An 11,542-nucleotide genomic window follows, 5' to 3' on the forward strand; every position below is an offset into this window, starting at 1 on the left:
AAGTTTTGACTTTTTACGCTACATCTGAGACCCCACAACACCTCTCCCGGGTGGTCTCGAACCACCAACCTTTCGGTTAACAGCTGAACGCGCTAACCATTGCGCCACGGAAGCCCATAAATTAAATGTTCGTCAGGTTTTGTGTAAAAACTCTTACTTTTTTTCGTTACATCTGAGACCTCACAACACCGCTCCCGGGTGGGCTCGAACCACCAACCTATTGGTTAACAGCCGAACGCGCTAACCATTGAGCCACGAAAGCTCAGAAATTAAATGGTTGTCAGGTATTGTGAAAACGTTATGACTTTTCACGCTACATCTGAGACCCCACAACACCTCTCTAGGGTGGGCTCGAACGACCAATCTTTCGGTTAACAGCTGAACGCGCTAACCATTGCGCCACGGAAGCCCATAAATTAAATGTTCGTCAGGTTTTGTGTAAAAACTTTTACTTATTTTCGTTACATCTGAGACCTCACAACACCGCTCCCGGGTGGGCTCGAACCACCAACCTATTGGTTAACAGCCGAACGCGCTAACCATTGAGCCACGAAAGCTCAGAAATTAAATGGTTGTCAGGTATTGTGAAAACGTTATGACTTTTCACGCTACATCTGAGACCCCACAACACCTCTCTAGGGTGAGCTCGAACGACCAATCTTTCGGTTAACAGCTGAACGCGCTAACCATTGCGCCACGGAAGCCCAATAATTAAATGTTCGTCAAAATTTGTGGAAAAACTCTTACTTTTTTCGTTACATCTGAGACCTCACAACAGCGCCCTCGGGTGGGCTCGAACCACCAACCTTGTGAATAACAGCTGAGCGCGCTAACCATTGCCCCACGAAGGCCCAAAAATTAAATGGTCGTCAGGTATTGTGCAAAAACCTTGACTTTTTACTTCACATCTGAGACGTAACAAACACCGCTCCCGGATGGGCTCGAACCACCAACCTATTGGTTAACAGCCGAACGCGCAAACCATTGAGCCACGGAAGCTCAGAAATTAAATGGTTGTCAAGTATTGTGGAAAAGTTTTGACTTTTTACGCTACATCTGAGACCCCACAACACCTCTCTTGGGTGGGCTCAAACCACCAACCTTTCGGTTAACAGCCGAACGTGCTAACCATTGCGCCACCGAAGCCCAAAAATTAAATGGTCGGCAGGTAATGTGGAAAAACTTTGGCTTTTTACGTCACATCTGAGACCTCACAACACCGCTCTCGGATGGGCTCTAACCACCAACCTTTCGATTAACAGCCGAACGCGCTAACCATTGCGCCACGGAAGCCCAAAAATTAAATGGTCGTAAGGTATTGTGGAAAAGTTTTCACTTTTTACGCTACATCTGAGACCCCACAACACCTCTCTTGGGTGGTCTCGAACCACCAACCTTTCGGTTAACAGCCGAACGCGCTAACCATTGCTCCACGGAAGCCCAAAAATTAAATGGTCGTCAGGTATTGTGGAAAAACTTTGGCTTTATACGTTACATTAGAAATCCCACAACACCGCTCCCGGGTGGGCTCGAACCACCAACCTATTGGTTAGCAGCTGAACGCGCTAACCATTGCGCCACGGAAGCCCATAAATTAAATGTTCGTCAGGATTTGTGTAAAAACTCTTACTTTTTTCGTTACATCTGAGACCTCACAACATCGCTCCCGGGTGGGCTCGAACCACCAGTCTTTTGAATAGCAGCTGAACGCGCTAACCTTTGCGCCACGGAAGCCCAAAAATTAAATGGTCGTCAGGTATTGTGGAAAAACCTTGACTTTTTACTTCACATCTGAGACCCTACAACACCTATCCAGGGTGGGCTCGAACCACCAGCCTATTCGTTAACAGCCGAACGCGCTAACCATTGAGCCACGGAAGCTCAGAAATTAAATGGTTGTCAGGTATTGTGGAAAAGTTATGACTTTTTACGCTACATCTGAGACCCCACAACACGTTACATTCGAGCCCGCGCGGGAGCGGAGTAGTGAGGTCTCAGATGTAACGTAAAAAGTCAAGGTTTTTCCTCAATACCTGACGAACATTTAATTTTTGGGCTTCCGTGGCGCAATGTTTAGCGCGTTCGGCTTTTAACCGAAAGTTTGGAGGTTCGAGCCCATCCGGGAGCGGTGTTGTGAGGTCTCAGATGTAACGTAAAATGTCAAAGTTTTTCCACAATACCTGACGATCATTTAATTTTTGGGCTTCCGTGGCGCAATGTTTAGCGCGTTCGGCGGTAAACTGAAAGGTTGGTGGTTCGAGCCCATCCGGGAGCGGTGTTGTGAGGTTTCAGATGTGACGTAAAAAGTCAAATTTTTCCACAATACCTGACGACCACATAAATTTTGGGCCTCCGTGGCGCCATGGTTAGCACGCTCAGCTGTTATTCAAAAGGTTGGTGGTTCGAGCCCACCCGGGAGCGGTGTTGTGAGGTCTCAGATGTGAGGTAAAAAGTCAAAGTTTTTCCACAATACCTGACGATCATTTAATTTTTGGGCTTCCGTGGCGCAATGGTTAGCGCGTTTGGCTGTTAACAGAAAGGTTGGTGGTTCGAGCACACCTGGGAGCGGTGCTATGAGGTCTCAGATGTTACGTAAAAAGTCAAAGTTTTTCCACAATACCTGACGACCATTTAATTTCAGAGCTTCCGTGGCTCAATGGTTAGCGCGTTCGGCTTTTAACCGAAAGTTTGGTGGTTCGAGCCCATCCGGGAGCGTTATGTGAGGTCTCAGATGTAATGTAAAAAGTCAGATTTTTTCCACAATACCTGACGATCATTTAATTTTTGGGCTTCCGTGGCGCAACGGTTAGCGCGCTTAGCTGTTATTCAAAAGGTTGGTGGTTCGAGCCCGCGCGGGAGCGGAGTAGTGAGGTCTCAGATGTAACGTAAAAATTCAAAACTTTTCCACAATACGTGATAACCATTTACTTTATGAGCTTTCGTGGCTCAATGGTTAGCGAGTTCGGCTGTCAACCAATAGGATGGTTGTTCGAGATCACCCGGAAGCGGTGTTGTTAGGACTCAGATGTGACGTAAAAAGTGAAAGTTTTTCCGAAATACCTGACGACCATTTAAATTTTGGGCTTCGGTGGCGCAAGGGTTAGCGCGCTCAGCTGTTATTCAAAAAGTTGGTGGTTCGAGCCCACCCGGGAGCGGTGTTGTGAGGTCTCAGATGTGACGTAATAAGTCAAGGTTTTTCCACAATACCTGACGATCATTTAATTTTGGGCTACCGTGGCGCAATGGTTAGCGCGTTCGGCTTTTAACCGAAAGTTTGGTGGTTCGAGCCCATCCGGGAGCGTTTTGTGAGGTCTCAGATGTAACGTAAAAAGTCAGAGTTTTTCCGCAATACCTGTGAACATTTAATTTTTGGGCTTCCGTGGCGCAATGGTTAGCGCGTTCGGCTGTTAACCGAAAGGTTGGTGGTTCGAGCCCATCCGGGAGCGGTGTTGTGAGGTCTGAAATGTAACGTAAAAAGTCAAAGTTTTTCCACAATACCTGACGACCATTTAATTTCAGAGCTTCCGTGGCTCAATGGTTAGCGCGTTCGGCTGTTAACCGAAAGTTTGGTGGTTCGAGTCCATCCGGGAGCGGTGTTTTGAGGTCTCAGATGTGAGGTAAAAAGTCAAAGTTTTTCCACAATACCTGACGACCATTTAATTTTTGGGCTTCCGTGGCGCAAAGGTTAGTGCGTTCGGCTGTTAACCGAAAGGTTGGTGGCTCGAGCCCATCCGGGAGCGGTGTTGTGAGGTCTCAGATGTTACGTAAAAAGTCAAGGTTTTTCCTCAATACCTGACGAACATTTAATTTTTGGGCTTCCGTGGCGCAATGGTTAGCGCGTTCAGCTGCTATTCAAAGACTGGTGGTTTGAGCCCTCCCGGAAGCGGTGTTGTGACGTCTCAGATGTAACGTAAAATGCCAGAGTTTTTCCACAATACCTGACGAACGTTTAATTTTTGGGCTTCCGTGGCGCAATGGTTAGCACGTTCAGCTGTTAATCGAAAGGTTGGTGGTTCGAGCCCACGCGGGAGAGGTGTTGTGGGGTCTCAGATGTAGCGTAAAAAGTCAAACATTTTCCACAATACGTGACAATCATTTAATTTCTGAGCTTCCGAGGCTCAATGGTTAGCGCGTTCGGCTGTTAACCAATAGGTTGGTGGTTCGAGCCTACCCGGGAGCGGTGTTGTGGGATCTCAAATGTAACGTAGAAAGCCAAAGGTTTTCCACAATATCTGACGACAATTTAATTTTTGGGCTTCCGTGGCGCAATTGTTAGCGCGTTCGGCTGTTAACCGAAAGGTTGGTGGTTCGAGAACACCCTGGAGAGGTTTTGTAGGGTCTCAGATGTAACGTAAAAAGTCATAACTTTTCCACAATACCTGACAACCATTTAATTTCTGAGCTTCCGTGGCTCAATGGTTAGCGCGTTCGGTTGTTAACCAATAGGTTGGTGGCTCGAGCCCATCCGGGAGCGGTGTTGTGACGTCTCAGATGTGACGTAAAAAGTCAAGGTTTTTCCACAGTACCTGACGACCATTTAATTTTAGGGCTTCCGTGGCGCAATGGTTAGCGCGTTCAGCTGCTATTAAAAAGACTGGTGGTTTGAGCCCTCCCGGGAGCGGTGTTGTGACGTCTCAGATGTAACGTAAAATGTCAGAGTTTTTCCACAATATCTGACGAACATTTAATTTTTGGGTTTCCGTGGCGCAATGGTTAGCGCGTTCAGCTGCTATTCAAAAAGACTGGTGGTTTGAGCCCTCCCGGGAGCGGTGTTGTGGGGTCTCAGATGTAGCGTAAAAAGTCAAATATTTTCCACAATACGTGACAACCATTTAATTTCTGAGCTTCCGTGGCTCAATGGTTAGCGCGTTCAGCTTTTAACCAATAGGTTGGTGGTTCGAGCCCACCCGGGAGCGGTGTTGTGGGATCTCAAATGTAACGTTGAAAGCCAAAGGTTTTCCACAATACCTGACGACCATTTAATTTTTGGGCTTCCGTGGCTCAATGGTTAGCGCGTTCGGCTGTTAACCGAAAATTTGGTGGTTCGAGCCCATCCGGGAGCGGTGTTGTGAGGTCTCAGATGTGAGGTAAAAAGTCAAAGTTTTTCCACAATACCTGACGACCATTTAATTTTTGAGCTTCCGTGGCGCAAAGGTTAGTGCGTTCGGCTGTTAACCAATAGGTTGGTGGTTCGAGCCTACCCGGGAGCGGTGTTGTGGGATCTCAAATGTAACGTAGAAAGCCAAAGGTTTTCCACAATACCTGACGGCCATTTAATTTTTGGGCTACCGTGGCGCAATGGTTAGCGCGTTCAGCTGCTATTAAAAAGACTGGTGGTTTGAGCCCTCCCGGGAGCGGTGTTGTGACGTCTCAGATGTAACGTAAAATGTGAGAATTTTTCCACAATACCTGACGAACATTTAATTTTTGGGCTTCCGTGGCGCAATGGTTAGCGCTTTCAGCTTTTAACCGAAAGGTTGGTGGTTCGAGCCCACCCGGGAGAGGTGTGGTGGGTCTCAGATGTAGCGTAAAAAGTCAACGCTTTTCCACAATACGTGACAACCATTTAACTTCTGAGCTTCCGTGGCTCAATGAGTAGCGCGTTCGGCTGTTAACCAAATGGTTGGTGGTTCGAGCCCATCCGTGAGCTGTGTTGTGAGGTCTCAGATGTGACGTAATTAGTCAAAGTTTTTCCACAATACCTGACGACCATTTAATTTCAGAGCTTCCGTGGCTCAATGGTTAGCGCGTTCGGCTTCTAACCGAAAGTTTGGTGGTTCGAGCCCATCCGGGAGCGTTATGTGAGGTCTCAGATGTAACGTAAAAAGTCAGATTTTTTCCACAATACCTGACGATCATTTAATTTTTGGGCTTCCGTGGCGCAACGGTTAGCGCGCTTAGCTGTTATTCAAAAGGTTGGTGGTTCGAGCCCGCGCGGGAGCGGAGTAGTGAGGTCTCAGATGTAACGTAAAAATTCAAAACTTTTCCACAATACGTGATAACCATTTACTTTATGAGCTTTCGTGGCTCAATGGTTAGCGCGTTCGGCTGTTAACCAATAGGTTGGTTGTTCGAGCTCACCCGGGAGCGGTGTTGTTAGGACTCAGATGTGACGTAAAAAGTCAAAGGTTTTCCGAAATACCTGACGACCATTTAAATTTTGGGCTTCCGTGGCGCAATGGTTAGCGCGCTCAGCTGTTATTCAAAAAGTTGGTGGTTCGAGCCCACCCGGGAGCGGTGTTGTGAGGTCTCAGATGTGACGTAATAAGTCAAGGTTTTTCCACAATACCTGACGATCATTTAATTTTTGGGCTACCGTGGCGCAATGGTTAGCGCGTTCGGCTTTTAACCGAAAGTTTGGTGGTTCGAGCCCATCCGGGAGCGTTTTGTGAGGTCTCAGATGTAACGTAAAAAGTGAGAGTTTTTCCACAATACCTGTGAACATTTAATTTTTGGGCTTCCGTGGCGCAATGGTTAGCGCGTTCGGCTGTTAACCGAAAGGTTGGTGGTTCGAGCCCATCCGGGAGCGGTGTTGTGAGGTCTGAAATGTAACGTAAAAAGTCAGAGTTTTTCCACAATACCTGTGAACATTTAATTTTTGGGCTTCCGTGGCGCAATGGTTAGCGCGTTCGGCTGTTAACGGAAAGGTTGGTGGTTCAAGCACACCCGGGAGCGGTGCTATGAGGTCTCAGATGTTACGTAAAATGTCAAAGTTTTTCCACAATACCTGACGACCATTTAATTTCAGAGCTTCCGTGGCTCAATGGTTAGCGCGTTCGGCTGTTAACCGAAAGTTTGGTGGTTCGAGCCCATCCGGGAGCGGTGTTGTGAGGTCTCAGATGTGAGGTAAAAAGTCAAAGTTTTTCCACAATACCTGACGACCATTTAGTTTTTGGGCTTCCGTGGCGCAAAGGTTAGTGCGTTCGGCTGTTAACCGAAAGGTTGGTGGCTCGAGCCCATCCGGGAGCGGTGTTGTGAGGTCTCAGATGTGACGTAAAATGTCAGAGTTTTTCCACAATATCTGACGAACATTTAATTTTTGGGCTTCCGTGGTGTAATGGTTAGCGCGTTCAGCAGCTATTCAAAGACTGGTGGTTTGAGCCCTCCCGGAAGCGGTGTTGTGACGTCTCAGATGTAACGTAAAATGCCAGAGTTTTTCCACAATAACTGACGAACGTTTAATTTTTGGGCTTCCGTGGCGCAATGGTTAGCGTGTTCAGCTGTTAATCGAAAGGTTGGTGGTACGAGCCCATCCGGTAGCGGTGTTGTGAGGTCTCAGATGTGACGTAAAAAGTCAAAGTTTTTCCACAATACCTGACGGCCATATAAATTTTGGGCTTCCGTGGCGCAATGGTTAGCCCGTTCAGCTGTTATTCAAAAGGTTGGTGATTCGAGCCCACCCGGGAGCGGTGTTGTGTGGTCTCAGATGTGACGTAAAAATTCAAAGTTTTTCCACAATACCTGACGGCCATTTCATTTTTGGGCTTCCGTGGCGCAAAGGTTAGCGCGTTCGGCTGTTAACCGAAAGGTTGGTGGTTCGAGCCTATCCGGGAGCGGTGTTGTGAGGTCTCAGATGTGACGTAAAAAGTCAAGGTTTTTCCACAATACCTGACGACAATATTATTTTTGGGCTTCCGTGGCGCAGTGGTTAGCGTGCTCAGCTGTTATTCATAAGGTTGGTGGTTCGAGCCCACCCGGGAGCGGTGTTGTGAGGTCTCAGATGTGACGTAAAAAGTCAAGGTTTTTCCACAATACCTGACGACAATATTATTTTTGGGCTTCCGTGGCGCAGTGGTTAGCGTGCTCAGCTGTTATTCAAAAGGTTGGTGGTTCGAGCCCACCCGGGAGCGGTGTTGTGAGGTCTCAGATGTGACGAAAAAAGTCAAGGTTTTTCCACAATACCTGACGACCATTTCATTTTTGGGCTTCCGTGGCGCAAAGGTTAGCGCGTTCGGCTGTTAACCGAAAGGTTGGTGGTACGAGCCCATCCGGGAGCGGTGTTGTGAGGTCTCAGATGTGACGTAAAAAGTCAAAGTTTTTCCACAATACCTGACGACCATATAAATTTTGAGCTTCCGTGGCGCAATGGTTAGGCCGTTCAGCTGTTATTCAAAAGGTTGGTGATTCGAGCCCACCCGGGAGCGGTGTTGTGAGGTCTCAGATGTGACGTAAAAATTCAAAGTTTTTCCACAATACGTGATAACCATTTTATTTCTGAGCTTCCGTGGCGCAAAGGTTAGCGCGTTCGGCTGTTAACCGAAAGGTTGGTGGTTCGAGCCTATCCGGGAGCGGTGTTGTGAGGTCTTAGATGTGACGTAAAAAGTCAAGGTTTTTCCACAATACCTGACGACAATATTACTTTTGGGCTTCCGTGGCGCAGTGGTTAGCGTGATCAGCTGTTATTCAAAAGGTTGGTGGTTCGAGCCCACCCGGGAGCGGTGTTGTGAGGTCTCGGATGTGACGAAAAAAGTCAAGGTTTTTCCACAATACCTGACGACCATTTCATTTTTGGGCTTCCGTGGCGCAAAGGTTAGCGCGTTCGGCTGTTAACCGAAAGTTTGGTGGTTCGAGCCCATCCGGGAGCGGTGTTGTGAGGTCTCAGATGTGAGGTAAAAAGTCAAAGTTTTTCCACAATACCTGACGACCATTTAGTTTTTGGGCTTCCGTGGCGCAAAGGTTAGTGCGTTCGGCTGCTAACCGAAAGGTTGGTGGCTCGAGCCCATCCGGGAGCGGTGTTGTGAGGTCTCAGATGTGACGTAAAATGTCAGAGTTTTTCCACAATATCTGACGAACATTTAATTTTTGGGCTTCCGTGGTGTAATGGTTAGCGCGTTCAGCAGCTATTCAAAGACTGGTGGTTTGAGCCCTCCCGGAAGCGGTGTTGTGACGTCTCAGATGTAACGTAAAATGCCAGAGTTTTTCCACAATAACTGACGAACGTTTAATTTTTGGGCTTCCGTGGCGCAATGATTAGCGTGTTCAGCTGTTAATCGAAAGGTTGGTGGTACGAGCCCATCCGGTAGCGGTGTTGTGAGGTCTCAGATGTGACTTAAAAAGTCAAAGTTTTTCCACAATACCTGACGACCATATAAATTTTGGGCTTCCGTGGCGCAATGGTTAGCCCGTTCAGCTGTTATTCAAAAGGTTGGTGATTCGAGCCCACCCGGGAGCGGTGTTGTGTGGTCTCAGATGTGACGTAAAAATTCAAAGTTTTTCCACAATACCTGACGGCCATTTCATTTTTGGGCTTCCGTGGCGCAAAGGTTAGCGCGTTCGGCTGTTAACCGAAAGGTTGGTGGTTCGAGCCTATCCGGGAGCGGTGTTGTGAGGTCTCAGATGTGACGTAAAAAGTCAAGGTTTTTCCACAATACCTGACGACAATATTATTTTTGGGCTTCCGTGGCGCAGTGGTTAGCGTGCTCAGCTGTTATTCATAAGGTTGGTGGTTCGAGCCCACCCGGGAGCGGTGTTGTGAGGTCTCAGATGTGACGTAAAAAGTCAAGGTTTTTCCACAATACCTGACGACAATATTATTTTTGGGCTTCCGTGGCGCAATGGTTAGCGTGCTCAACTGTTATTCAAAAGGCTAGTGGTTCGAGCCCACCCGCGAGCGGTGTTGTGAGGTCTCAGATGAGACGTAAAAAGTCAAAGTTTTTCCACAATACATGACGATCATTTAATTTTTGGGCTTCCGTGGCGCATTGGTTAGCGCGTTCGGCTGTTAACCGAAAGGTTGGTGGTTCGAGCCCACCCGGGAGAGGTGTTTTGGGGTCTCAGATGTAACGTAAAAATTCAAAGCTTTTCCACAATACGTGATAACCATTTTATTTCTGAGCTTCCGTGGCGCAAAGGTTAGCGCGTTCGGCTGTTAACCGAAAGGTTGGTGGTTCGAGCCTATCCGGGAGCGGTGTTGTGAGGTCTCAGATGTGACGTAAAAAGTCAAGGTTTTTCCACAATACCTGACGACAATATTATTTTTGGGCTTCCGTGGCGCAGTGGTTAGCGTGCTCAGCTGTTATTCAAAAGGTTGGTGGTTCGAGCCCACCCGGGAGCGGTGTTGTGAGGTCTCAGATGTGACGAAAAAAGTCAAGGTTTTTCCACAATACCTGACGACCATTTCATTTTTGGGCTTCCGTGGCGCAAAGGTTAGCGCGTTCGGCTGTTAACCGAAAGGTTGGTGGTACGAGCCCATCCGGGAGCGGTGTTGTGAGGTCTCAGATGTGACGTAAAAAGTCAAAGTTTTTCCACAATACCTGACGACCATACAAATTTTGAGCTTCCGTGGCGCAATGGTTAGGCCGTTCAGCTGTTATTCAAAAGGTTGGTGATTCGAGCCCACCCGGGAGCGGTGTTGTGAGGTCTCAGATGTGACGTAAAAATTCAAAGTTTTTCCACAATACGTGATAACCATTTTATTTCTGAGCTTCCGTGGCGCAAAGGTTAGCGCGTTCGGCTGTTAACCGAAAGGTTGGTGGTTCGAGCCTATCCGGGAGCGGTGTTGTGAGGTCTTAGATGTGACGTAAAAAGTCAAGGTTTTTCCACAATACCTGACGACAATATTATTTTTGGGCTTCCGTGGCGCAGTGGTTAGCGTGCTCAGCTGTTATTCAAAAGGTTGGTGGTTCGAGCCCACCCGGGAGCGGTGTTGTGAGGTCTCAGATGTGACGAAAAAAGTCAAGGTTTTTCCACAATACCTGACGACCATTTCATTTTTGGGCTTCCGTGGCGCAAAGGTTAGCGCGTTCGGCTGTTAACCGAAAGGTTGGTGGTACGAGCCCATCCGGGAGCGGTGTTGTGAGGTCTCAGATGTGACGTAAAAAGTCAAAGTTTTTCCACAATACCTGACGACCATACAAATTTTGAGCTTCCGTGGCGCAATGGTTAGGCCGTTCAGCTGTTATTCAAAAGGTTGGTGATTCGAGCCCACCCGGGAGCGGTGTTGTGAGGTCTCAGATGTGACGTAAAAATTCAAAGTTTTTCCACAATACGTGATAACCATTTTATTTCTGAGCTTCCGTGGCGCAAAGGTTAGCGCGTTCGGCTGTTAACCGAAAGGTTGGTGGTTCGAGCCTATCCGGGAGCGGTGTTGTGAGGTCTTAGATGTGACGTAAAAAGTCAAGGTTTTTCCACAATACCTGACGACAATATTATTTTTGGGCTTCCGTGGCGCAGTGGTTAGCGTGCTCAGCTGTTATTCAAAAGGTTGGTGGTTCGAGCCCACCCGGGAGCGGTGTTGTGAGGTCTCAGATGTGACGAAAAAAGTCAAGGTTTTTCCACAATACCTGACGACCATTTCATTTTTGGGCTTCCGTGGCGCAAAGGTTAGCGCGTTCGGCTGTTAACCGAAAGGTTGGTGGTACGAGCCCATCCGGGAGCGGTGTTGTGAGGTCTCAGATGTGACGTAAAAAGTCAAAGTTTTTCCACAATACCTGACGACCATACAAATTTTGAGCTTCCGTGGCGCAATGGTTAGGCCGTTCAGCTGTTATTCAAAAGGTTGGTGATTCGAGCCCACCCGGGAGCGGTGTTGTGAGGTCTCAGA

General features: G+C 47.8%; 4 non-coding genes across 4 annotated transcripts; 3 read left to right on the forward strand and 1 right to left on the reverse strand.

Annotated features, from left to right (window-relative positions):
• Positions 1-1,514: 1,514 nt before the first annotated feature.
• TRNAS-GCU (transfer RNA serine (anticodon GCU)) lies at positions 1,515-1,587 on the reverse strand. The gene has a single exon. It is a non-coding gene; the product is annotated as a tRNA-Ser (tRNA).
• Positions 1,588-2,202: 615 nt separating this feature from the next.
• On the forward strand, positions 2,203-2,275 carry TRNAY-GUA (transfer RNA tyrosine (anticodon GUA)). The gene has a single exon. It is a non-coding gene; the product is annotated as a tRNA-Tyr (tRNA).
• A 3,449-nt stretch (positions 2,276-5,724) lies between these two features.
• On the forward strand, positions 5,725-5,797 carry TRNAR-UCU (transfer RNA arginine (anticodon UCU)). Its single transcript has one exon. It is a non-coding gene; the product is annotated as a tRNA-Arg (tRNA).
• Positions 5,798-8,659: 2,862 nt separating this feature from the next.
• Positions 8,660-8,732, forward strand: TRNAS-GCU (transfer RNA serine (anticodon GCU)). The gene has a single exon. It is a non-coding gene; the product is annotated as a tRNA-Ser (tRNA).
• The last annotated feature ends 2,810 nt before the right edge of the window (positions 8,733-11,542 follow it).

Source organism: Phalangium opilio, unplaced genomic scaffold (assembly GCF_054372755.1).
Source record: "Phalangium opilio isolate 3A_F unplaced genomic scaffold, DU_Popi_V2 ptg001421l_1, whole genome shotgun sequence".
NCBI classification, from domain to species: Eukaryota; Metazoa; Arthropoda; class Arachnida; order Opiliones; family Phalangiidae; genus Phalangium; species Phalangium opilio.